This window comes from Phacochoerus africanus, chromosome 2, assembly GCF_016906955.1.
Source record: "Phacochoerus africanus isolate WHEZ1 chromosome 2, ROS_Pafr_v1, whole genome shotgun sequence".
NCBI lineage: Eukaryota > Metazoa > Chordata > Mammalia > Artiodactyla > Suidae > Phacochoerus > Phacochoerus africanus.
This window is the reverse complement of record NC_062545.1, coordinates 254,112,973-254,139,682: the sequence shown is the minus strand read 5'-3', so window position 1 is coordinate 254,139,682 and position 26,710 is coordinate 254,112,973. Positions and strand designations below refer to the sequence as shown.

Sequence of the window (26,710 nt, the reverse complement as noted above, 5' to 3'; positions counted from 1 at the left end):
TTTTAAAATGACATTACCCCAAATTTGAAGAGGGAGTTATGAAAACGATCTTTTGTTTTTGTTTTTGGTGAGAATACATTTTGCAGGACAAAAGGGGCAAATTGAAAAGCTAATTTGATTTGATGTATTTATCAAGAATCCAGATTCTTTATTTACTTGGACTCAATATCCTATCTCCTTCTGAGAATTCAGAATGCTTTGAGTCAGGAAAAGGGTACTGAATAGACATGTTCCTTACAATATTAGAAAGAGCTTAAGTGTTTAACCTTGGGGCTAGTGTAACTAATTTATGTTCAACAAATAGTCAACAAATATAAAGCCAGTGAAAAATCATGAAGACCAATGAGGCATGTGAAAAATTACTAATGATAGATTTTTAAAGAGAAAGGAAAAACAAAGTAAATGTATGCTATGTGTGATAACAAGTGCAAAGTTTTGAAAAAACTAGGAGGAGGCAGGTCTGGCTTATTTCTTAACTCATTGACAGCTCCAGATGTAGTGAGGGATGGCCTCTTTTGAGTCCTCGTTTCCTACTCCTAAAGTCAGCTTGCTGCTTACAGAAACTACTTTTTGTCCTCTCTCCCACTCCTTTGCACCACACTAGACTCAGTTCTTTAAAGAGCAGCTCTCCCTAGTGTCTCAGTGTCCTAAGAGATTTTTAGGCTCAGCCCCTTTATGTTTACCATTTACAGTTCATGGGGCTCCAGCAAAGATCCTCAGGGGAAAGGAATGGTGCTGGAGAAAAATCTGAGCAGCATGCACAGTGCTGTACTGAAATCCACCCTTCCTTTTGGTCCTGACCCTAGTGTGCTGGGCCTAAGCACATATGCTACATGTTCCCTTTCCTTACGATGGGTTTTTAGCAAAGAAGCTTGTCACTTTTTGGAGTAAATAACCCCGGATGGGTCACTCCACCAAACATCCAGTCTTGCCCAAACCCATCTAAATTTAGAATGAGCACAATTTAAGTGCTGTTGTATTGAATCACCTGCCCTTCTTCATCCCTTACATAGACTTTTGGGGGGTGTCTGTAGGGCATGGAGAGTGTTCATTGCCAAGATCAATGTAAAAGAGCTCATCTCCTGTGGGATTTTTTTTTCCCCTTTTTTGAAAGCAATTTACAGTTTCAGGTCTTATGTTCAAATCTGTAATCCATTTTGAGTTGATTTTTGTGTATGGTGTACAAGGGGGGTCTAATTTCATTCTTTTGCATGTGGATATCCAGTTTCCCCAACAACACTTATTTAAGAGACTACCCTTTTCTCATTGTGCATTATTGATTTCTTTGGCATAAATTAATTGACCATATATGCCTGGATTTCTTTTTCTATTCCATTGACTTATGCATGTCTTTTTATGCCAGTAGCATACTGTTGCAATTACTATAGCTTTGTAGTATCTTTAAAAAATTTTTTATTGGAGTATAGTTGACTTACAAAGTTGTGTTACTTTCAAGTGTATAGCAAACTAAATCAGTTATACATATACATATATCCATTCTTTTTTTCTTATATAGGTTATTACAAATTATTGACTAGATTTCCCTGTTCCATACAGTAGGTTCTTATTAATAGACAATTATTTTATACAGTAGTGTGTATATGTTATTCCCATCTTCCCAATTCCTTTCTCCCCTCTACAGTTTCCCCTTTGGTAACCATAAGCCTGGTTTTGAAATCTGTGAGTTTGTTACTATTTTATAAATAAGTTCTTTTGTATCACTTGTATTAGATTCCACATATAAATGATATCATATGATATTTGCCCTTCTCTGTCTGACTTCTGTCACTCAGTATGATAATCTTAGGTCCATTCATCTTGCTGCAAGTGGCATTATTTCATTCTTTTTTATGGCTGAGTAATAATCCTTTGCATATATGTACCACATCTTCTTTATTTATTTTTTAGTTGACGAACATTTTGGTTACTACCAAGTCCTGGTAACTGTAAATAATGCTTCAATGAATATTGGGGTGCATGTATCTTTTCTGGTAGTTCTATGCTTAATTTCTTAAGTAACCTTCATACTGGGCTCCATAGGGGTCGTACCAATTTTCATTCCCACCAGGAGTGTAAAAGTGTTCTCTTTTCTCCACGTCCTCTCCATCATTTATTGTTAGTAGACTTTTTTGATGATTGTCATTCTGACTGGTGTGAGGTGATACTTCATTGTACTTTTGATTTGTATTTCTCTAGTGATATTGAGAATATTTTCATAGTTTTTTTTTTTGCCATCTATCTGTCTTCTTTGGATAAATGTCTATTTATATCATCTGCCCATTTTTTGGATTGGGTTGTTTGTTCTTATGATGTAAAACTGTATGGGGTATTTGTATATTTTGAAAATTAATCCCTTGTCAGTTGCTCCATTTGCAAAGATTCTTCTCCCATTCTGTGGGTTGTCTTTTCGTTTTTATGGTTTCCTTTGTTATGCAAATCTATTGTTTAGTTAGTTTCAATTTATTTACTTTTGTTTTTATTTTCATTAAGAGGAGAATCAAACAAGATTGATGTGATTTATGTCAAAGAGAATTCTGTCTATGTTTTCCTCTAGGAGTTCTATTGTATCCAGCCCTATGTTTAAGTCCTTAATCCATTTTGAGTTTATTTTTGTGTTTGGTCTTAGAGAATGTTCTAAATTCATTTGTTTACATGTAGCTGTCCAGTTTTCATAGCTCTGCTTATTGAAGAGATTGTCTTTTTTTCCATTGCATATTCTTTCCTCCTTTGCCAGAGATTAGTTGACTATAGGTGTGTGCGTTTGATTCTGGGCTTTTTATTCTGTTCCACTGATCTGTATTTCTGTTTTTTTTTTTTTTTTGTGCCAGTACCATACTGTTTTGATGATTGTAGCTTTATTGTCAGGGTGCCTGATTCCTCTAGCTCCATTTTTCTTTTTTAAGATTGCTTTGGCTATTTGGGGCTATTTTGTGTTTCCATGCAAATATTTTGTTCTAGTTCTATGAAAAATGTCACTGGTGATTGCATTGAATCTATAGACTGCCTTGGGTAGTATAGTCATTTTGACAATATTTATTCTTCCAGTCCAAGAGCATGGTGTATCTTTCCATCTATTTGTATCATCTTCAATTTCTTTTATCAGTGTCTTATAGTTTTCAGAATACAAGTCTTTTGTCTCTCTCTCTCTCTCTCTCTTTTTTTTTTTTAAGGGCTGCACCTGCCGCATATGGATGTTCCCAGGCTAGGGCCAAATTGGAGCTGCTGATGCCAGCCTACACCACAGCCATAGCAATGCTAGATACGAGCCATGTCTGTGATCTACACCACAGCTCATGGCAACACTGGATCCTTAACCTACTGAGCAGGGCCAGAGATCAAACCCACATCCTCATGGATACTAATTGGGTTTGTTACCAGTGAGCCATGATGGGAACTCCTAGTCTTTTGTCTCTTTAGGTAGCTTTAGTCCTAGGTATTTTATTTGGCTTTTCACCATTGAGAATGATGTTAGCTGTGGGTTTGACATATACAGCTTTTATTATGTTGAGGTAGATTCCCTCTATGCCCACTTTATGGAGGTTTTTTTTCTTTTTTTTTTTTAAATCATGAATGGGTGTTGGATTTTGTCAAAAGGTTTTTCTGGATCTATTAAGATGATATTTTTTTTTATTCTTCAATTTGTTAAAGTGTATCACACTGATTGATTTGCAGATATTGAAAAATACTTGCATCTCTGGGATAAATCCCACTCAATTATGGTATATGATCCTTTTAATGTACTGTTGGATTCAGTTTGCTAATATTTTGTCGAAGATTTTTGCATCTATATTCATCAGTAATATTGCCCTGTAATTTTCTTTTTTCTGGTAGCTTTGCCTGGTTTTGATATCAGGCTGATGAACTTTGTAGCATCTTATGAAATCAGGTGTGATGTCTCCAGCTTTGTTCTTTCTCAGGATTACTTTTCCCATTTGGAGTCTTCTGTGTTTTCATATGAATTTTATGACTATTCTTGTATTTCTGTGAAAAATTCCATTGGAATTTTGATAGGGTTTGCATTGAATCTGTAGATAATTTTTGGTAATTACAATATTAATTCTTATAATCTATGAACAAAGAATAGATTTCCATCTATTTGTATGGTCTTCAGTTTCATTCATCAATGTTTTAGTTTTTGGTATGTAGATCTTATACTTAGTTAAATTTATTCCTAACGTTTTCATTCTTCTTATGCTATGGCAAAAGGTATTGTTTTCTTTTTTTTATTTTATTGATTTTTATTTTTTCCATTATAGCTGGTTTACAGTGTTCTGTCAATTTTCTACTGTGCAGCAATATGACTCAGTCACACATACATAGTATACATTCTTTTTTCTCACATTATCATGCTCAAACATAAGTGACTAGATAGGCATTGTTTTCTTAATTTCTCTTTCTGATAGTTTGTTGATAGCATGTAGAAATGTTACTGATTATTTTCCCCTCCCCAATTTTGTAGATTGATTTTGTATCCTATAACTTGGCTGATTTCATTAATTAGTTCTAACCATTTTTTTTTGATAGAGTCTTTAGGTTTTCATTAATTAGTTTCATTAATTAGTTCTAACCATTTTTTTGATGGAGTCTTTAGGTTTTCTGTATAATATATCATCTGCACATAGATTTCCTTATTCTGATGTGGATGCCTTTTATTTCTTTTTCTTCCTTCATTGCTCTGGCTAGGACTTCCAGTACTATGTTAAATAAAAGTGTCAAGAATGGGCATCCCTGGAGTTGCTGTAGTGGCTCAGTGGTTAACGAACTCAACTAGTATCCATGAGGAGGTGGGTTCGATCCCAGGCCTTACTCAGTAGGTTAAGGATTCAGCATTGCTGTGAGCTGTGGTGTAGATTGTAGATGTGGTTTGGATCTGGCATTGCTGTGGCTGTGGTGTAGGCTGGCAGCTATAGCTGTGATCTGATCCTTTGTTGGGAATTTCCATATGCCACAGGTGTGGCCCTAAAAAGACAAAAAGGCAAAAAAAAAAAGGGCATCCTTGTCTTGTTTATAAAGCCAAAAATTTGGGGCACTACACATATGGTCTAAACCCCTTACTCCTCAGGGCGAAACTGGGGGTTGGGGGTTGTGGGTTCCCTTCTGATTGTATGGGGTTGTGTAGGGGTGAGGTTTATGGTGAGTGTGTCTCAGCTTTTCCCACCCATTCTATGTGGGTATTTTCTCATTTGCCCAGTGTGTAGGAGTCACTCAACTACTGTCTGGATTTCTCTCAGAGGAGAATTGCTCCATGTGTATCTGTATAGTCAGTGTGTCTGTGGGAGGAGGGAAATTTAGGAGCCTCCTGTGTTGCCAATCTTGGTCCAGAATCTTTCTTACTATTTATTATTTAATCTGATAACTATAACAATATAATCATATACAAAATGAAGGGCAGCCCATTGGAGAGATGGACTAATTCCAGGAAAGACTATAGGGAGAAAATGATACCTGAGCTACATTTTGAAGAAATAAAACTTTTTTTTCCCTGGAAGACCAAGGAGTACAAAGAAATTCTAGGCAGAAGCAATTGTATGTGCAAACACAGACAGTGGTGTATTAGGATCATAGGAGAGATCAGTTGGGTGAATAGTCACATCTTAAAGAGCCCTGAGTGTCTTACTAAGGAGCTTGGATTTGTTTTTTGTTTTTTTGTTTTTTTTCAAATGGGGAGCAACTCAAGAGCTCAAGCAGATGGAGGTCCTTTGTGTTCCCTAGAAGAATGGACTGACAGTAGACAAGGCTGGAGGCATGAGAGCAGCTATGAAGATGTCCAGGCAAGAGATAATGGATATAGGCAATAATCAGTTAGGATTGAGAGCAAATACACATTTAAAAATGTTTAGGAGGGGAGTTCCCATCGTGGCTCAGTGGTTAACAAATCCGACTAGGAACCATGAGGTTCCAGGTTCGATCCCTGGCTTTGCTCAGCCGGTTAAGGATCTGGTGTTGCCGTGAGCTGTGGTGTAGGTTGCAGACTTGGCTTGGATCCCGCGTTGCTGTGGCTCTGGCGTAGGCCGGCAGCTACGGCTCCAATTTGACCCCTAGCCTGGGAACCTCCATATGCCGCGAGAACGGCCCAAGAAATGGCAAAAAGACAAAAAAAAAAATAAAATAAATAAATTAAAAAAATAAAAAAAAATAAAAAAATTTAGGAGATATTTCTGGTCATGGGGCAGTGGACATGAATCCAACTAGGAACCATCAGTTGCAGGTTTGATCCCTGGCCTCCCTCAGTGGGTTAAGGATCCAGTGTTGCTGTGAGCTGTAGTGTAAGTTGCAGACACGGCTCGGATCTGGTGTTGCTGTGGCTGTGGTGTAGGCCGGTTGCTACAGCCCCAATTAGACCCCTAGCCTGAGAACCTCCAAATACCATGGGTGCAGCCCTGAAAAGGACAAAAGACCAAAAAAAAAAAAAAATTAGGAAGTAAACTTGACAGAAATGGATATTTTTGGTATTGAGGGTGAGGAAGGCAAACAAGTCAAAGGTTACGCTCCTGCTTCTGGCTTGAGAAAGTTGGTGACTTTTTTAGCTGTATGCATAGAGAGAGGACTCGAGAGGTGAGGCTCTTCCATCAGGATTCCAGGTTAGGCTTCTGTGGTAGGGCCCTCAAAACACAGTTACTTAAAAAAGATAAAGTTTACTTTTCTCTCGTCTAAATGTCAGGACAGGTGGTCTAGTGAACTCAGACTTTTTTCCCTTCTCTCTTTTGGTTCTGTCATCCTCAACATGTGTTTTCCATGTCAAGACCTAAGAGGCCTGGGCCAGCCATGGACACGTACTGTACACTCACCTCCGCTTCAAGGGCCTTGTTGTGAAGCTGACCTCAGCTTCTCTGCTTACATCCCCTATGCTCACATCCATTGACCAACCTTGATCACAAGACTGCACTCAGATGTGAAGGAGGCTATGTGCCAGTGCAGACTCTGGTCTGGGAGTTCCATTGTGGCTCAGCAGGTTAAGAATCCAACTAGTGTCTGTGAGGATGTGGGTTCAATCCCTGGCCGCACTCAGTCGGTTAAAGAATATGGTGTTGCCATGAGCTGTGGTGTAGGTCACACCCGCAGCTCAGATCTGGCTTGGCTGTGGCTGTGACTGCGACTGGCAGCTGCAGCTCTGATTGGACCCCTAGCCTGGGAACTTCCATATGCCACAGGTGTGGCCCTAAAAAGGAAAAAAAAAAAAAAGAGACTCTGGTCTGTTATTAAAGGAGAAAGGGGAGAATGGATAGTGGAGGATAAACAGCAGTGTTTGCCATATGCATGGCAAGTTTCACGTGGAAAGATCCAGTACGTATTTGGAATAGATAGGCTTAGATCAGAAAGGCGGCCTGAGTTAAGGGAAGAAATTTGCATTTAAGGAGCATGGCCTCTTTTCATTTTCCCCTGGTGGCCAATTCTCCCCAAGTCCCCATCCTCCTCTCAGCTAGAAACCCTACTTATCAGCTTCTCTTGCAGATGGGTGTTGCCATGTGGTGAAGGAATGAACTTTTACATGAAAACTATTTATTTACTTATTTATTTTTGTTAGACATGATGGAGCGCAGAGGAAGAAGAGAGAATGTAGGCGCCTTCCAGGCCTTGTAAGGTTTGGCCACATGCCTCCAATTTTCACATTTAAATTACTTTCCTTCAACTTTCATAGTGTTTTTCCCAACCACCAAATTGGGAAGGCCTTAAATTCACAGGGTTCTGTCATTTCCCCTGTAACCAAAGGCAGGGCCCTTTTGTATGAAAACAATTTTTTTTTGTCATGTAACTGTCATTTACATTGAATTGTTTTAGAAAAATAATTCTAGCCTTCATTTCCTTCTGTCTTGTTCCATATGTATGTATGTATGTATGTATGTAGGATGTGTGTGACAGTTTCCACCACTAAACTATGAGTCCTTGGACCCAGAGTGAATTTAGTCATCATTACTTGTATGTCTGTTATGCTGTAGGTTCTGCATAAATGTATCTCAAAGTGGATAAAACCAATAGAAGCAGCTCGCCTGTCCCATCTTTTCCCTCTTTCCACCTCTCTTGCAATCACATGTTCATTTTTTGGAAAAAGGCAGGATGGAGGCATTTAAAAGACTGAGAGAACAGAAAACTGCTTAAGATATTGCTTTGCGTCTTCAGGAGGGAAGCAGAACAGGAGGTGAGATAATGGGTTTTATACACTGCATAGTAAGTGTAATAAACCCCAAGCTGGGAAGACGGCAAGGGTACTCTGTGTGGGTTAATTGGTGCCCTGCCTACAGTAGAAAGGAAAATAAATTTTCAACCACATCAAAGTCTCCTCCAGAAGAAAAAAATGCTCATTAAAAAAGGCCATTTCCAGGAACCCTGGCAGCCAGACCATAAGAAGCCTGAAAAATCACCTCTGTTTTGCATGTCGCTCCCTCAAACTTTGAACTCTTTGCCTTGAGGAGAACAAAGAAAGTAGGTAGGTAATTATTTAAATTCAGCTCCTTAGAAAGTGGAGTGATTTAGCTAGAGTTGGCTTCCATCAATTTGAGGCCTCCAAGGGCTCAAAATTTATTACTAGGAATGTGTTAAAATTCACCCCTGGGTACACCTCCATCCCTTGCTCATAAGATGCTTACAGCATAGTACACAGATGCATCCAAAATCATACTACTCATGATGGGAGAAAATGCTGAGAAAAAACATCTGTATGTAATCCTGATAATTTTTGTGTCATAGATTTTTCTACCATTTACCTCTTTTATCCTAAAACTGAATCATTGTGAGATCGCTGAGGGCAGGGAACATATTTTATTTCCCTTTTATAGCTTTTTTGTTTCAGAATAGGTTTAGATTGGTGGCAGTGTTGCAAAGCTAGTATAGAGGATGCCCATAGATCCTTTCTTCAGCTTCTCCTAATGTTATAATTCTACCTAACTATGGTACCTTTGTCAAAACTAAGAAAATAACATTAGTACAATACTGTTAGCCACAGAACACTGTAAACCAACTATAATGGAAAAAATAAAAATCATTCAAATAAAAAAAATACTGTTAACTTAAACAACTGATTTTATTCAGATTTTGTCAGTTTCCCCACTAATGTCCTTAATTCCACAATTATTCCATAATTCAATCCAGGATACTGTATTGCATGTAGATCTTATTTACCTTTATTTTCTGCTACCCAGGACAGTGCCTGATAGGTGCTCAACGTATATTAGCTAAGAGAACAAACTGGAGAAAACAACCAGAATTTAAAAGAGACTTAGGAGGACTTTCAGAGTGGGAACCACGGAGGTATATGCTGCACAAAATTCAGGTTGGAGGATGATTACACAGTGGACCCTGGATCTGGTAGCTGGCCAGTCACTGCAGACTTGTCTCCATGGTGTCGGTAGAGGGGTAGGGGCCTCAGGCAGCTTGAGTGGCTGGAGAGCAAGTGGAAAGAGGTTATAGTGAGCATAGAGAACTTTTTTTTTTTTTTTTTTTGGGCTGCTCTCCCAGCATATGGAGGTTCCCAGGCTAGGGGTGTAATCGGAGCTGCAGCCGCCAGCCTGCACCAGAGCCACAGCAATGAGGGATCTGAGCCACGTCTGCAACCTAACCACAGCTCACGGCAACTCTGGATCCTTAACCCACTGAGCAAGGCCAGGGATCGAACCCGCAACCTCATGGTTCGTAGTCGGATTCGTTAACCACTGCGCCACAATGGGAACTCCAAGTATATAGAACTTTTAAAGCAATCTGTCAGTGAAAGCAAAGGAAGGTTTCAGTGCTGGAAGGACATAAATGTCCCGAGAACTGTTTTAGGAAAGGGCCTGCTGAACTTGATTTGCAGTCAGAGAAAAAGAAAACTCGAAAAGTGGGATGGAATTAAGCCCTAATGAAGATGAATGGTTGCCAAAGTCATAGCTGGCAAAAAGCAGTGGGAAGAGGATTTGGAATCTAGGGGGAAAAGCCAGCCCTGGGAAAGGAGGAGAAAAACTTTCAACAAAATTAGGAAGAAAGGGAGGATATGTGAGTGAAAGTCGTGGATCTGTTCGCCCAGTTTCCCTCTCTTCTTTCTCATCTCAGTTTAATGGCTTCTAATTTTTAAAGAGAAGTAGAAAGATCAACCACGGAGAGTGAGGGAAGCAGGCATGAATTGCCATCCAGGCTCTCAGAGACTGATAAATGCTGTTGCAGTATCTGCTCTGGGGTAAGGAAAATGAAATCAACCCAGGATGAAAGAAAAGAATGATAGAGCATCTTTGACGGCCTGGAGATCTGTTACATTTGGGTCTGGAGCTAATGATACGTTGGTGCCACTCTCAGGCTGCCAGACTCCCCCGAGGACATGCTAGCTCTTAAAAATTCACTTTTCCATTTCCTTTCATATTATTACATCATTGGTCAAATTATTGACTTTGTTCTGGAATTCAGCTAGCAGGCTTCATTGAATAATGAATAACTTTTGTTTTGTGTAGCAGTTTCCCAGAGCAGCCTGCCACATTAGCAATGGAATCCTTCTCCTTTGTTTGTTGTAGATAATTCTAACTGGATTTATCCTAATAGAAACAATAACTCTAATCAGAATTTCTTGAGTACCTATTATGTTGTAGCGCTGTGCTAGACATTTCACATGTATTAGACAGATGTGGACAAGCCATCTCAGGTTCACATGTGGGAACGGAGTCTTGGAGAGAGTCGTTCCTTCAACAAATATTTATTAAGTGTCCTCCACGAGCCAGGTTTCATTCGAGACAATGGGGAGACATCAGTGAGAAACTAGACGAAGGTCCCTGACCTGTGAAGTCACATTTTAGTGGAAAGTCTAAGTGGGTAACTATCTTAGCACAGGCTGCTATGATAGCATGCCACAGACTGGGTGGCTTATAAACAACAGAAATTTATTTCTTGTTGTTCTGGAGCCTGGAAGTCTATAAGATTAAGATGCTGGCTAATTTGACATCTGGAGAGGGCCTGGTTCTTCCTGCTTCGCTGTGTCCTCACCTGGCAAAGGGGGTGAGGGGCTTCCTCTCTGGGTCTCCTTTATAAGGGCACTAATCCTATTTATGAGGCCTCCATCCTCATGTCCTGATCGCTTCCTAAAGGTCCTACCTCCAGATTGGGTTTCAACATATGAATTTGGGGTGAGGATGGGAGGTGGAACGGAAGGAAGTTTTTAGTAAATGGCAGTAAGTGATTTGCCTAAGTTCTCACAAATAAGCTGCTGCAGTGACTTACTAATTCTTGGCTACCTCGTGTCGATTTCACCTTCCCTTGGTAATCTTTTGGGGACAACTGGCATGTTCTCTATCAAATACATTTTTGAAGGACTATTAATCAAGGTATCCTGTTTTCATATGACTGGTCTAATTGACTAGGCCAATTGAATGATTTTTTTTTTCATGAAATTTGAATCCCATATAAAGAAAAAACAGGACCAAGAATTATTAAAACGCATCCATCCTTCTGTTTTCCTGAAGATTTTTTTGAAATGAGATCCTCTGATGTGTCTGTGGGTTTTGTCTTTTCTGACTTTGGTTTACTGGCCTTCTGTTCAGTTCTGAGGGCTCCCCCATAATATCACTTCATCCTCATATTTTTTGCTTAAGCCTTAGTTTCTGCTGCTCATCCTCAAGGAACCTAGGATTGTCTAATGGCAGAATCAATCCCCTAACTGCGTGAAGCTTCACCAGTATACATTCTGCAGCACACGGGAGTTCCTGAGAGACTGTTCCAGGGATTTTGGGTTTCTATACATATCCCGATTTGAAAATTTTCTAAAGCTAGACAGGGCAGGACATCACATCATCTGTGTCTCCCAATACTGAGCCTGACTTAGAAGGGATGAACCCTGCTTCATTTCTCTTGGAATATGGACCAAGCTGGACAGAATAACAAATTAGCTTTTACTCAGTTGGCCCTCCTACCATGGTGAAGTACTTTGAGGACTGGGCAACAGTCTTATGGCAATGACATGGGCTTGGTGTGACATTATTCCAGCCCTACGGGCCCAGTCCACAGCTCCTGCCACCTCTGGAGACTTACACTCCTGGCCCTGGCTGTCAGTGTGCAGAGGACATTATGAGCACAGGAGGGATAGCCAGTACTGCTGTCAATCTCAGGGGGTCACCTCTGTTTGCAGAAACATGATAATGCCGTTCTGAGCCTCCTTATGGGGCTGCAGCCTTGTGCAAACACTGGGGCACCACTCACATCGTAAGCCTCACAAATGGCACCCCCCAGAGTCAAACCACGACGTGTCTCTGATTCCTGGTGTGGAATTGGCTTCTTGCCGCTTTCTTCTTGCTTGGTGTTGTACCTCTGGATGCTGTCCCAGATTTCTTTCTTTGGACTCTCTTCATGGCTGGTTCCTCACGCTTTCTCTTGGAGTTTCAGACTCAGTCTGAGCTCTGCCCTCTGGATTTATTTTCTGCTCTGTTTTACACAAGAGCTAATTCCAGGTGTGCTGAGACCCTCACTGTTCTTCACGCCTGGCCTGCCTGATGCCTGAGTCTGCCTCTTCTCACTGTCTCTATCAAATGCTACTAAAGAGCCAGTTCTGCCACTTCACAGCTCTCTGCAGTGTAAGGGCGGACCCATTCCTCAAACTGACAGAGCTCAGCCCAGATACAAACGACGTCCGTATATTGTGATGTCTAAATATTTATGTCATATTTCCATTCAACATGTTGTTACAGAAAATATCTTCTGTCTACCTGTCTTGACTAATATACCTTCAGAGTGACTTAGAAGGTCGAGTTTCTTGGACTTCTGACAGTTCCACTCCTAAATATGAGCATGACTTATGGATTTATCATGCGGGAAGCTGACCCCCAGCCCATCTTCTTTCCTTCTCTGTTCAGCACTATGAGGGGACCCATGAGTATGTGTGTGGATACCCCAGCCTACAGGGATGAACACCACCCATGTCTGCACAAACAGGCCCCTGTTGGCCACTCCCTGGGCCTAGGAATGTCCTAGGTGTGGTCTGCTCTCAGGGTGAAGGCCCAGGGAATTAGCCTGCTCTGGATTGGAAGGGGGCTCAGGGCCATTTTTGGCAGGGAATTCTGGGGTCCAGGGAGAAGAAGAATGGTCTTCAGGGAAAAATACAGGCTCTGGGTAACCATGCACCCTTGGCTCCAAGAAAGCCTTGCTCCATGAGAAGGAACATGACCAGGGAATTCCAGGGATCTTCTTCCCCAAGTTTAAAAGTATAATGGTAAAGGGCCACACCAGTCTCATTCTCCTGTAATGCTGACAGCGTATGCCTGTTCAGCCACGCTCTCCATCTTCACTGGGGACATTTGGAGCAGTTGGGAGATAATGGTTTTCTGTAGGTCCAAGATGGGGAAAAATTTAAATAGGATGTTTCTGACCTACTTCTCAGAAGGCAATGACCCTGAAAGGAATCTCATTGTCTCAGGTTTTTCAGATACTTATGTAAGTGATAGTATTTGTTTCTGAATAGCACTGTGGACGAAAATGGCAAGTCCAAATAAGACACAATTCAAATATCATGTACGTAGGAGAAAGTGCCACACAACTCCAAACATCAGGGGATATGTCACTCTCAATTCTGTGCAAAAGTTAAGGACAAACTGTCTTTTAGCTGTTCTGTCTTCATGTCATTCAGCAAACTTTTGTTGAATATCTATTGTTTTGAATTCTGACTGCAAGGCTGGGGAGGAAGGAAATGGAATGCATCTTGAGGGATCGGTAGATTATTACTGGATGAGCAAGTTGGAAGATGTCCTTAAGAGGCAAGTTTCCTTGTCTGTGCATGCGGATGATAACAGTGTTCTTCTTATAGGGATTTTGTGAGATTATAAGAGTAACAGAGGGAGTTCCCGTCGTGGTGCAGCGGAAACGAATCCGACTAGGAACCACAAGGTTGTGGCTTTGATTCTTGGCTTTGCTCAGTGGATTAAGGATTTGGCGTTGCTGTGAGCTGTGGTGTAGTTTTTGGACACGGCTCAGATCCTGTGTTGCTGTGGCTCTGGTGGAGGCCGGCAGCTGTAGCTCCTATTGGACACCATGCCTGGGAACCTCCATGTGCCTCAGGTGCATTAAAAAAAAAAAAAGAGTAAAAAAAGGACAGACACATAGATCATAGCTCATGCTCAGTAAATGTTAGCTATTCCAATTATTATTTTGAGTCCATTTTTTTTTTTTTGCAGCAGAAGCTCTACAAAAAAGCATGTCTAAAATCACAGAACTATGCACACAGAAACACAGACATGAGTGCTCATACACACATGCTTGGGAAAGCACAGGGAAAAGCTGGCAAGAGAAGATATGGAGATTTGAGTAACTAAAGATATGGAATGCTATGGAAGTGGTTCTTGGTACATATAAAAAGTGGGGCAGGCAGGCAGAGAGGATGATAAATCGAGGATACCAGACAGAGTCAGTGGCCATACAGTATTTAAAGATAGATGCCAGTTTGCTGGATGAAGTGTTATATTATGGAGTGGTCGTTTGAAGAAGATTGGACTTGCATGGTCCAGGGGAGGAGCATCTGCTTTGCAGGACCCCTCCATGGTCTGGTGTCTGTCCAGAACATCAGGGGACTCAGAAGATTCTTGAGTTCCATCTGACTGATTGCTGGTGGCATGTAGGCTAAAGGCACTTCTTCCGCAGGCAATGGTACTTGAAGTTGAGTGGGTTTGTGATTGGGCAAGCCTAGTCATGCTGGCAGATGGGATGTAGCCCCTTCCCTGCAAAAAGTACCTGAAGGCCTAGATAAGCTTCCCAGGTGAACCATTTGGGGTAGTCTACCACAGACTGCCATCTTTAGCAAAGTTGTATTTATAGGATTCAGGTGAGAATTACATTCAACCATAGCCTCAACTGGGGGTGAATTGTTGCCTACCACCAATAAAGCAGAACACTTTAATGTCTTTGATTTGTTATCATTTTGTCTCAGGATGTGTCTTTCAATCTCTAGGTCTTTGCATTTGTTATAAGAACTCAGGAAGAGGTGTAGGTTTTATTGGTTGATACCTTGGGTAATATGCAGTCTGTAGGTTTGAATCAGGTCCAGGTTAGCCTGCAACTCTTCCTGCCCAAAGTGATGAGCCAAAATAATGTCCACAACATCGATTGTCAATCCTGAGAGTTTGGAAGCTGCCCCGTCAATCCAGCCTTTAGCACAAGAGCCAACATTAATGAGTACAAGACCTCCCACAAACTCTGGGTGATTGACTGCAAATCTGCTGAGAAAAGAAGCTCTAGCTCCAGCTCCAACACTAAATCTATTTAGATTTAAGTGGTTGAGAACAGAAGGCAGCATTTGGCTTGCTCATCCAGTGTGGGGTACTGGTACCCAGTTGGGGAAGAGGGTGCAACTTCCTGCTGGCCCGAGACGTCCATGGTTCAGACAACAAAGTGCTGAGTGATTTCTTGCATATCCTCAAAGTTAAAGAATATATTGAAACAGGATTTATGACTGAGACCAATGTCATGGTATGTTATAATAACTGGTCTTTTTCCCTTCGGTAGGCTTCTTATAGTGACATGAACCATATCATATGTTGTTTCTCTATCATGTTCCTGACGGTCAAAGTTCTGGAAGTTTTGTGTACTATTCTTATCATTTAGAAGTGATTTGATCTATGTGAGTTGAACATCCTGCAGTTCATCCATGAGGACAGATGACAATAGAGGAGTCTCAAGGATAAATCAGTAACTCTGAGGCTTGGGCACACGCCATCAGCACAGCAGTTCTGGCAGTGGGATTTGGGTGGGGGAGATATTCCAATTATTTTTTCTGAGGGGAACAGCAAGACAAAGATGTGGAACATGAAGAGGTAACTTGTTTGAGAAATTGGGAGCAAGTTTCTGCATAAAAACAGCTTGCACAAGGGAAGTGCCTGGAGATTAGTTTAAAGAACTAATTGAAACCAGATTGTTTTTTTTTAACCATAAAATATTTTATATAGCATAATAAAAAGAATAACTTAACTGGTAAGAATAACAAAAATAATACACCCTCTGAAAATAAGTAAAATATAAAATGCATAAATTGGTTAAAAAACAGTGTAACTATATAAATATGTCCTCGCAATTTGTTACATCTTATTGATTCTTCAATAAAGGCATTACACCATTCTAGGTGATGTGATAAACAAGACATAGACTTTACATTGTACCATGGAGAGAAATGGTTATTAATAACACAATTGTAGAACTATATTATTTAATTGTACAGTTGCATTATTTAATTATAATTATCAAAAATTCTTTGATGGAGAGGAAATCAGAATCAGTTCTAAGAAGACTTCAGCATTCTAAGAATGATGTCAAATGACCCCCTTCATGGTGGATTATGCACTTATTTACTATGAGATATATTTCTTCTTCAGAGATTCCTTGTTTGTGTATCAATTGCAGATTTTTGGTTTGCACTTTTTCTGAAGTTTTGATATGAGTCTATATGTATATGAGATTGTTTTAAGTTGTTGTTCTCTTAATTGCAAGTTATCTCCAGCATCGTGCATTTGTACCCACCTCTTCTCATGATTTCTGATTTTGGTGGTATAATTGTATATGGATGATTTCGTATCTTTATTGTATATATACCTTTACTGGTGAGCCTTGTCATTTGTGGCATTTTTGTTTCCTGTTGCTGTCTTGTCTTTTCTGCCTATAGAAGTTCCTTTAGTATTTGTTGTAAGGCTGGTTTAGTGTTGCTGAATTCTCTCAGCTTTTGCTTATCTGTGAAGGTTTTGATTTCTCCTTCAAATCTGAATGAGAGCCTTGCTGGGTAGAGTAATCTTGGTTGGAGGTTTTTTCCTTTCATCACGTTAAATATATCATGCCACTTCCTTCTGGCCTGCAGAGTTTCTGGTGAAAAATCTGCCAATAACCTCATTGGGGTTCCGTTGTACGTTACTTGTTTCTTTTCCCTAGCTACTTTCACGATTTTCTCTTTGTCTTTAATTTTGGTTAGTTTGATTGATATGTGTCTCGGTGTATTCCTCCTTGGGTTTATTTTGTATGGTACTCGTTGTGCTTCCTGGATTTGAGTGAGTGGTTCCTTTCCCATGTTAGGGAAGTTTTTGGCTATTATCTCTTGGAATATTTTCTCTGTTTCCTTCTCTCTCTCTTCTCCTTCTGGCACCCCTATAATATGGATATTGGTGTGTTTAATGTTGTCCCAGAGTTGTCTAAGACTCTCTTCATTTGTTTTCAATCTTTTTTCTCTTTTCTGTTCTGCAACTGTAATTTCCACTAACTTGTCCTCCACCTCACTTATTCGTTCTTCTGCCTCCTGTATTCTGCTGTAAGCTGCTTCTAGTGAATTTTTTATTTCAGTTATTGTATTTTGCATCTCTTCTTGTTTAAGTTTTATACCTTGTATCTCTTTGCTCAGTGTTTCCTGTAAGTTATCCATCTTTGCCTCCAGTTTATTTCCAATGCCTTGCATCATCTTCAGCATCAACAGACTAAAGTCTTTTTCCTGGAGGCTAAGAATCTCCTCATCACTTAGCTGTTTTTCTGGGGTTTTTCCTTTCTCCCTCATCTGAGATATAGTTCTCTGTCTTTTCATTTTTATAGGTTTTTGGTGTGGTGACATTTTTACAGATAATAGGGTTGAGGTCTCTCTTATTTCTGGTGTCTGCCCCCCTGTGGCTGAATTCAGTATGGGGGCTTGCTGTAGGCTTTCTGATGGGAGGGGCTGATGCCTGCCCACTGGTAGGTGGAGCTGATTCTAATCCCTCTGGTGGGTGGGGCTTAGTCTCTGGATGGGATTAGAGGCAGCTGTGTGTCTGAGGGGTCTTTAAGGTAGCCTGTTTACTGAGGGGTGGGGCTGTGATCCCACCTGGATTGTTGTTTGCCCTGGGGCTTCTTAGCACTGACTGATGGGTGGGGCCAGATTGTCCCAAAATGGCCACCTCCAGAGAAAGGCAGCCACTGAATATTCCTGAGAGCTTTGCCTTCAATGTTCCTCCCTCACAACAAGCCACATTCACCCCTGTTTTCCCAGGATGTCCTCCAAGAACTGCAGTCAGGTTTGACCCAGATTCCTATGGAGACTTTGCTTTGCCCTGGGACCCAGTGCACGTGAAAGTCCGTGTGTGCCTTCCAAGAATGGGTCTCTGTCTCCCCCAGTCCTGTGGAGCTCCTCCGCACAAGCCCCACTGGCCTTCAATGCCAGATGCTCCAGGGGCTCTTTTTCCCAGTGCTGGATACCTGCACGTGAGGGTTTGATGTGGGGCTCAGAACTCTCACTCCTGTAGGTGATTCTCTCTCTCTGAACCAGTTAGTTTTCAGTCTGTGGAGTTTCCCACCCGGGAGGTATGGGGTTGTTTATACCGTGAAATCGCCCCTCCTACCTCTTGATGTGTCCTCCTCTTTTTCTTCTGGAGTAGGGTATCTTTTTTAAGGTTTCCAGTCCATTTGGGTGGGGATTGCTCAGCTTTTAGTTGTGAATTTTGTTGTTTTTGGGAGAGAAGTTGAGCTCTAGTCCTTTTATTCGCCACCTTAATCCTCTCTCAAAACCAGATTGTTTTATCTGAAAAAATTTAAATATAGTTCCATAGGCAAGGGAACTCACTGATGAGATTAAGGGGAATCTTGAAAGGACAAACATGATGAGATTTATCATTTTAGAAAATTTACTCTTACAGCTGTCATAGAGGACAATTGGGGATGTAAGAGACTAGAAATAAGATCTGCAATAATTAGGATAATAAATGAGAAGGAATTGAACTGGGCTAAGGTTGTGGAATATATGAGTGGATGGGATTTCCTGTCGTGCTCAGTGGTGATGAATCCAACTAGTATCCATGAGGACTTGGGTTCAATCCTTGGTCTTGCTCAGTGGCTTAAGGATCTGGCTTTCCTGTAAATTGTTGTGTAGGTCACCGATTGTGGCTTGGATCTTGTGCTGCTGTAGCTGTGATGTAGGTCAGCAGCTGCAGCTCTGACTCAACCCCTAGTCTGGGAACTTCCATATGCAGTGGGTGTGGCCCTACAAAGACACGAAAAAAAAAAAGTGGATGAATGTTGGCAGTAAAGTTACTGGTACTTGGTTCAGAGACTTAGAAAAGTTAAGTGATAAAAGATACTTGAAGGTTTCTGGCTGTGGCAGAAGCACAGATGGAGAGACTATCAATTAAGAAAGGGTGTGACAAGAAGTTCCTTTTGTGGCTCAGTGGTTAATGAACCCGACTAGAATCCATGAGGATGCGGGTTCCATCCCTGGCCTCACCTGGTGGTGCTGGGATCCTGCATTGCCATGAGGTGTGGTGTAGATCACACATGCGCAGACGTGGCTTGGATTCTGCATTGCTGTGGCTGTGGTCTAGGCCAGCAGCTGTAGCTCTGATTCCACCCCTAGCCTGGGAACTTCCATATGCCATGGGTGTGGCCCTAAAAAGGCAAAAATAAATAAAATAAAGTAACTGTATTCAGAATCTTCTCGACTTTCTAACCCTCCTTGTCTGAAAAATATTAAAACAAAAGGCTTGTTGCACAAAACTACCTTACTTTGCCTTTGAGTTCTTGACAAAGAGGTTATGCTGTCCTTTGGCTTAAGACGAGGTTTTCTAGCTATTTGAGATAAAACCAGTATTTTATCCTGGTCTCTGAAATCATGTGAAAGAAGAACTTCCAAAACATTTTAAAAAACAGAGAAATCAAAGACTTGATTTCAAGTCTCAAAGGCGGCAACATGCATGGATAGAATAAGACTCAAAGGGACCTTCCAAGATAACCTTACTGTGTGTAACTGAAGAGAGTGACAAAGAAAAAGGCATTACTAAAATCAAATTCTTGCTTGCTTTGTTCATGTGAGCACCACATCTTGGTTCTGAGAGTTAAGCAGATGCCAAGGACCTGTATATAATAATTTTAATGGGATTTTTGGAGAACTTGTCAAGAGTCCACACTCTGAAATAACTATATGCCTACACTGGGCACATCTGCACTTAAATGTGTGTGAAACATTGTCAAGTGGGATTCTTACATCATTTCAGGCTCACTACGCACTGGTATCCATCAGAAGTTGAATCATTTTGTTTCTAATCCAGCCTGGTACCCCATTCTCTTATGTTTTTGCATTTCTACATCAGAACGCCCCTTGCTTATTTCACATCCTACCAGGATTTGCACACAGTTCTTAGTTTTGCATCTCCAAGTGTTCAAATTTCACATTCTGTATAGAATTTTGATTCTCTGTAATTTGCCCAGTTAAAATGCTCACCATATGCTTGGTCTGAACTTTGGGGGTAGTTAGTCTGTTTTCTGGGTCTGACGGACTAAAGTTCTGGTGCTTCACCTTGTTTTTCATTCTCCTTGCTGGCCTTTTGCTCTTTCACACTCTCCAACAGTGTTTCAGAACCTCTGGCTGCCCATTAGAATCACTGGAGAGGGGCAAGGGGAGAGAGCATTTAAAACACATACGTGCTTCGACTAACCGGAATCTATAGGGGTGAGACTTGAACATCAATATTTTTTTAAGCTGCCCAAGGGATTCTCATGTGCAGCTTGATTTGAGAAATATTACCATAAGGTTACAAGGGGACATTCTTATGCTATTTCTTTTGGTAGGAATGTACTTCCTTGTTGGGTGCCAAAAGGAAATTAACCATCTAATTCCACAGTGAAGTGATACTTCCTGTGGAACTCTATTAAACATCTCCTTAGCAGCAGTAGCCATATTAGATAAACCCGTGCTTTAGCCTGGTCTCTGAATCATGCTAAAGAAGAACTCCCAAAACATTTTTAAAAAGCAGAGAAGCCAAAGGAGGGCCTAATGATGTCGGGGCTCAAAGTCTGTAGCATTCATGGATAGAAAGAGACTCAGAGGCATCTTCCAAGATAACTTTTCTGTGTGCAATTTTAACAAGTGTCATAGGATGAATAAAGCTTTACTAAAATAGAATCCTTAGGAGTTCCTGGGGTGGCTCAGTGGTAATGAACCCAACTAGTATCCATGAGGATGTGGGTTCCATCCCTGGCCTTGTTCAGTGGGTTGGGGATCTGGTGTTGCCATGAGCTGTGGTGCAGAGGTGGCTCAGATCCCTCCTTGCTGTGGTGTAGGTTGGCAGTTGTGGCTCCGATTCAGCCCCTAGCCTAGGAACTTCTATATGCTTCAGGTGATGCCCTAAAAAGCAAAATAAATAAATAAATAGAGTTCTTAGCCCATGAATATGGCTATGTAAGCATTTCACATTCAGTATCATGTAGGCTAGTAGCCAGCATTATTAATATAGGAGCACTTTAAGAATTGGACTTCTGATTACATTCACTTGTAAGTTGACTTTCATGGGGTGGATGGGTCTTTGTCATTGATACTAAGTTGATGGAGAAGGAGTGATCGACTTTTTTTATTCTAGGACTGGATTTTTTTTTTAGGGGTGCACCTGAGGCATATGGAAGTTCCCAGGATAGGGGTCAAATCAGAGCTGAGCTGCTGACCTATACCACAGCTCAGGGCAATGCTGAATCCTTAACCCACTGAGCAAGGCCATGGATTGAACCCATATCCTCCTGGATGCTAGTTGGGTTCGTAACCCACTGAACCACAACAGGAACTCTCTAGGGCTGGAATTTTTATGATGGGTTTAGACCAACAGGATTTCTGAGGGATGGTGGTTGCTCTGTTTTCTATTTCTCCAATCCCTGCCTCTTAAGGACTTGAAGGTGACACATCAGCTACTCTCTTCAGGCACAGTGATAGGTTAAAGCTTTCTGGAATAATGCTTGGTTCACACCAACCTGTAGGGGAGGCTAGTGTGGCTGTAGTGTCTTTGTTTCCCAAGCCGTTGTGAATGGGGCCAGAGGCTGAATTCTGAGGGATCGTGCCTCATTAGAGACTGAGAAGCAAGTTCAAGATGGCCATAAAGGCAAGAAGCTGGCATGAGGCTATATTTAGAAGCCTCAAGTTCAACTTTGAGCCCAACTCTGGGACCAACAGAGTTCAATGAATGAGGAAAAATGAGAGGTGCATAGATGTGAATGAGTGATTGTGAGGTCTTTTTGAAAATTCTGGAGATGGAGAGTCAAATTTTTGACATCTTCAGGCCAGGTACCTCTATGGTGAATATTATTTACTAGAGGCTCGGATGGGAGGGGCACTAAAATAAACATTCCCAGAATGGTTTGATACACTCTAGAAGTATTGATATTGCTTACACAAACATCAGTTTTATCTCTGCTCCACATGTAATATTTCAAATTAATATGGTAAAAATGATATTTTAATGAGATTTATTAAGGCAAACAATATGTGACCCTCGTGAGTATAAGTCCATTGATTCCTCCATTTCTTCATTTGGCAAACATTTATTGGGTGCCCGCCATATGGCTATACCTATGATATAAAATTTATAGAATTCATAGTTTCCGTCGTGGCTCAGCAGTTAATGAATCTGACTAGCATCCATAAGGATGCAGGTTCAATCCCTGGCCTTGCTCAGTGGGTTAAGGATCCAGTGTTGCTGTGAGCTGTGGTGTAGGTCGAAGACGTGGCTTCGATCTGGCGTTGCTGTGTCTATGGTGCAGGCTGGAAGCTATAGCTCTGATTCGACCCCTAGCCTGGGAACCTTCATATACCATGCATGTGGCCCTAAAAAGCAAAAAAAAAAAAAAAAAAAAAGCAAAAAAAAGTCATAGAAATCATTTTTGCCACTTAAAAAAACTTTATTGAGGTATAATTCATATGTCATAAAATTCACCAATTAAAAGTGTACAATATATATGATTTGCCTATTCTGGACTTTTGCCTAGAGATTTGCTTATTCTGAATGTTCAAAATAAATGGAATCACAAAACACATGGTCTTTTGTGACTGGCTTCTTTATTTTTTTATTTTTTGCTTTTTAGGACCATGCCTGCAGCATATGGAGGTTCCCAAGCTAGGGGTCAATTCAGAGCTGTAGCTGCTGGCCTACCCTACAGCCACAGCAATGCAGGATCTGGGCTGTCTCTGTGACCTACCACACAGCTCATGGCAACGCCGGATCCTTAACCCAGTGAGTGAGGCCAGGGATAGAACCTGCAACCTCATGGTTACTAGTTGGAGTGGTGTCCACTGTACCACAACAGGAACTCCTGACTGGCTTCTTTTACTTAATATATTTTCAGGGTAGACTTACGTTGTAGCCTGTATCAGTGCTTCATTCCTTTTTATTGCCAAATAATATTCCACTTTATGGATGCATTGCCTTTTATTTATTCATTAAGTAATGGACTTCTGGCTTATTTCTCCTTTTTTGCTATTGTGAATAATGGTGCTATGGGCATTTGTGTACAAGTTTCTCTGGGACATATATCTAGGAGTGGAATTGCTGGTTATATGGTAACTCTAAGTTTAACCCCATGTTGAGGAACTACCCATCTATTTTCCAAAGTGGCTGCCTCACTTTGCACTTTCACCAGCACTGCATGGGGGTTCTAATTTCTCTACATCCTTGGCTGTTCTTGTTATTATCTGTCTTTTTGATTGTAGCTATCTTAGATTTTGCTACCTTTAATGAAAAGTATATGGTGTTTAAGCCCTTCAGGTTTTCACAATTGTGTTTTACAAATGAAAGGACAGAAATCATGAAATCATGTTGTTGCAATGGAAGATTGTATTTTATGCTGTTTTGGTCTTTATAAAATAAGATGCAGTATGAGAATCTCAGAAGCAAAACAAGACAGATTGTGGGGGATGTATCAACTCTGAATGAACCCCATGAATGGAAATGAATTCATCTGAGAGGGAGAAGCCTCTGGCAGAGTGAGCTCTCAGCATTCTGAGAACCAGGGCTGTTTGGTAAAGTGTGAGCCAGATGCTTAGGGTTGTTTGCCTGATCCCCATGGGAGGATATAAGAGGTCAACACAGCCTCTCAAAAGGCTTCCTCTTAAAAAATGAAAAATATGATTGGCAGGAGTGCAGAAGAAATGCCAAGGTTGAGAACGGGACTGGCTCCCGATTCTCGGACGGAATAATGACCTCTGGATCAGGACATGAGAACAAGAGAGCTCTGTATTGCTACCGTTGGGTATAAGGGCCTGCTCTGTTCCAGGCTGACCATCTTGTGCTGCAGGTAACATCTGGAGGCAGGGATGGGAGGCAAGCCTGCAGCTGCTGGCTGTCAGTGTTCCCAGAATCACGCAGACGGCAAGAGGCCTCCTCCTACCAGCCCTTGCATCCTTACCAACTGTGGCCACCCCTCAAATGGAAACCCTTTTTGTCTTCTTGTTCCTCTGTTTGCTGCCTTTCTGTGGGTGTCGTATAGTTGTCTTGCCCGACCCAAGTCCACCCTCCTCCTCTCCCCTTCCCCAGCCTTTCCTGTGCACTCTCTGGAACATTCATGCCTTAATAACAAACAGACTCTGTTCTTCTCAATCTCTTGCCTGAACTATCCGCCTCCTGCCTTCACTGAAGCGGGGCTCTCACTTGAAGACACACCCTTCCCTTTCTCGAGTGGAGGCTGCCACCCAGCTCTCAGCTACTAGACGGATTGACATCCTCCCCATCCATGGCACTCGTAACCCGTTCCTCTTCCAGTTCCACTGCAAATGTTCCCTCTGGAGAAGGGCAACCTATCCAGCTAAGCCATCCTTTCTTTATACTCCAGGTCATGCATGTCATCCACGACTCTTGCTCCCACGTCACATTTGTGGAATGTTCTTGGCTCAGTCTTTGCACTGTCTGAGTAAATGACATGCCCATATGGACAATGGCCCCAGGACCCTAACCTCACAGATTATTGATGTTTTAAACTCTAGTGAATCTCTCTCACCCACTCCAGGATGAGTCTCATCATCATACCTCACATGCCCATCTCTTAAATCTCTCTCTTTTTTTTTTGTCTTTTTAGGCATTTGGATGTTTCCAGTCTAGGGACTGAATTGGAGCTGTAGCTGCTGGCCCACACCACAGCAATGCTGGATCTGAACCATGTCTGTGACCTAAACCACAGCTCATGGCAACGCTGGATCCTTAAACCCACTGAGCAGGGCCAGGGATCGAACCCACATCCTCATGGATACTAGTCAGCTTCGTTACCGCTGAGCCATGATGGGAACTCCCCATGTCTTAAATCTTATGCTCTAATAACTCACTGTTGGCTATAATCTCTCATTCAGCCTGCTTTCTCTTCCTTGTTCTATGCCTGTTTTTTCCTCATTCTAGACTGAACTTTCTCTCAACCAAAAATATGTATTAGAGGGGAAAAAAGCAAGGCTTTGGGAGTTCCTTGTGGCACAGTGGGTAAAGATCTGGTGTTGTCATTGCAGCAGCTCTAGTCACTGCTGTGGCCCAAGTTCAGTCCCTGGCCTGGGAATTTCCACATGTGAGACAGAAAAAAAAAAAAAAAAAAAAAAAAAGCAAGGCTTTGGTTACATTTTGCTGGTTTTAAACCTGTGTTTTCTGTTCACTAGCTGTCTTTCTTTTTCTCATCTGCTAGTTGTTTAGTTCTCCGTTGAGTGATTTATTTCATGTAGGAGCAGTTTGGAGTCTGCATACCTGAGAATGTTTTTCTGTTACTTTACACATGTCATGTTGTCTAGATGCAGGTTTCTTGTTATTGTGTTTTCCCCAAAAAACTCAAAAAAACATTGCTCCATAGTGCCTATTCTTCTGTCAGTCTGGGGCTGGACTGAGTTTTATTCCTTTCTATCTATCTGGTAGACTGTGGTAGTGTTCTCTTCATCCAGTTGTTCTGGTTCCTTTGGGGAAATCCACATGGTTCTGTTGAGCCTGTTGATAATGATGCCCTGGGGTTTCCATCATGGCTTAGCAGAAACGAAGCTGACTAGTATCCATGAGGATGCAGGTTCGATCCCTGGCCTCGCTCAGGGGGTTAAGGGCCTGGCTTTGTTGTGAGCTGTGGTGTAGGTCGCAGACACAGCTCGGATCCCGGGTGGCTGTGGCATAGGCCAGAGGCTACAGCTCGGATTCCACCCCTAGCCCGGGAACCTCCATATACTGTGGGTGCGGCCTTAAGAAGACAAAATAGGTGTTCCTGTAGTGGCTCAGTGGTTAACGAATCTGACTAGGAACCATGAGGTTGCTGGTTCCATCCCTGGCCTTGCTCAGTGGGTTAAGGATCCAGTGTTGCTGTGAGCTGTGGTGTAGGTCGCAGATGCGGCTTGGATGTCGAGTTGCTATGGCTCTGGCGTAGGCCGGCGGCTACAGCTATGATTCGACCCCTAGCCTGGCAACCTCCACATGCTGCAGGAGTGGCCCAAGAAATGGCAAAAAAAAAAAAAAAAAAAAAAGGCAAAATAAATAAATATGCATGCATGCATGCTATGCAGGCCCCGTTCCTCTTCCCCATTCCCCATACAAGGCAAGCAGGTTGGTCAGAGTGTCATAGTCACTGGAAATGGTAATTGCTTCTCAGAGGGGATTCTGACTCTACCTGGCCACTCAGAAGTCCCCTGGGATTGCTGTGAGGTGTTGGGAGAAATAATTGTTTCTGCCAGGTTTGGTTAGTAAGCAATGTGAGCCTGGGGTTACCAAGGGTACTGGTAGCTATCTCTTTATTTTCACTCTGTCTCTACCTACCCACCTATTTTTCAGTCGGTCAATGTATCTATATATCTGTCTATCAATATCTATCTACCTATCTCTAGATATTTCTCGATAGATAAGTAGATAGATATAAATAGATTAGATAAAGGTAGAGAGATTGAGAGAGAGTGAATATGGAGATGAAGATGAAGATGAGCAGGGGTATTCAGAATTGAGAAATGAAAAGAGAAAGACAACTCCAAAAATACACATGGAGCCCAGATTCAGCTGACTCTAAAACCAAATCCATCCTGGAC

At 41.6% G+C, this 26,710-nt stretch overlaps 1 pseudogene; it reads right to left on the bottom strand.

Moving 5' to 3' along the window:
• Window positions 1-13,175: 13,175 nt before the first annotated feature.
• LOC125120852 (protein NDRG3-like) lies at window positions 13,176-15,533 on the bottom strand (annotated as a pseudogene).
• Between the last annotated feature and the right edge of the window lie 11,177 nt (window positions 15,534-26,710).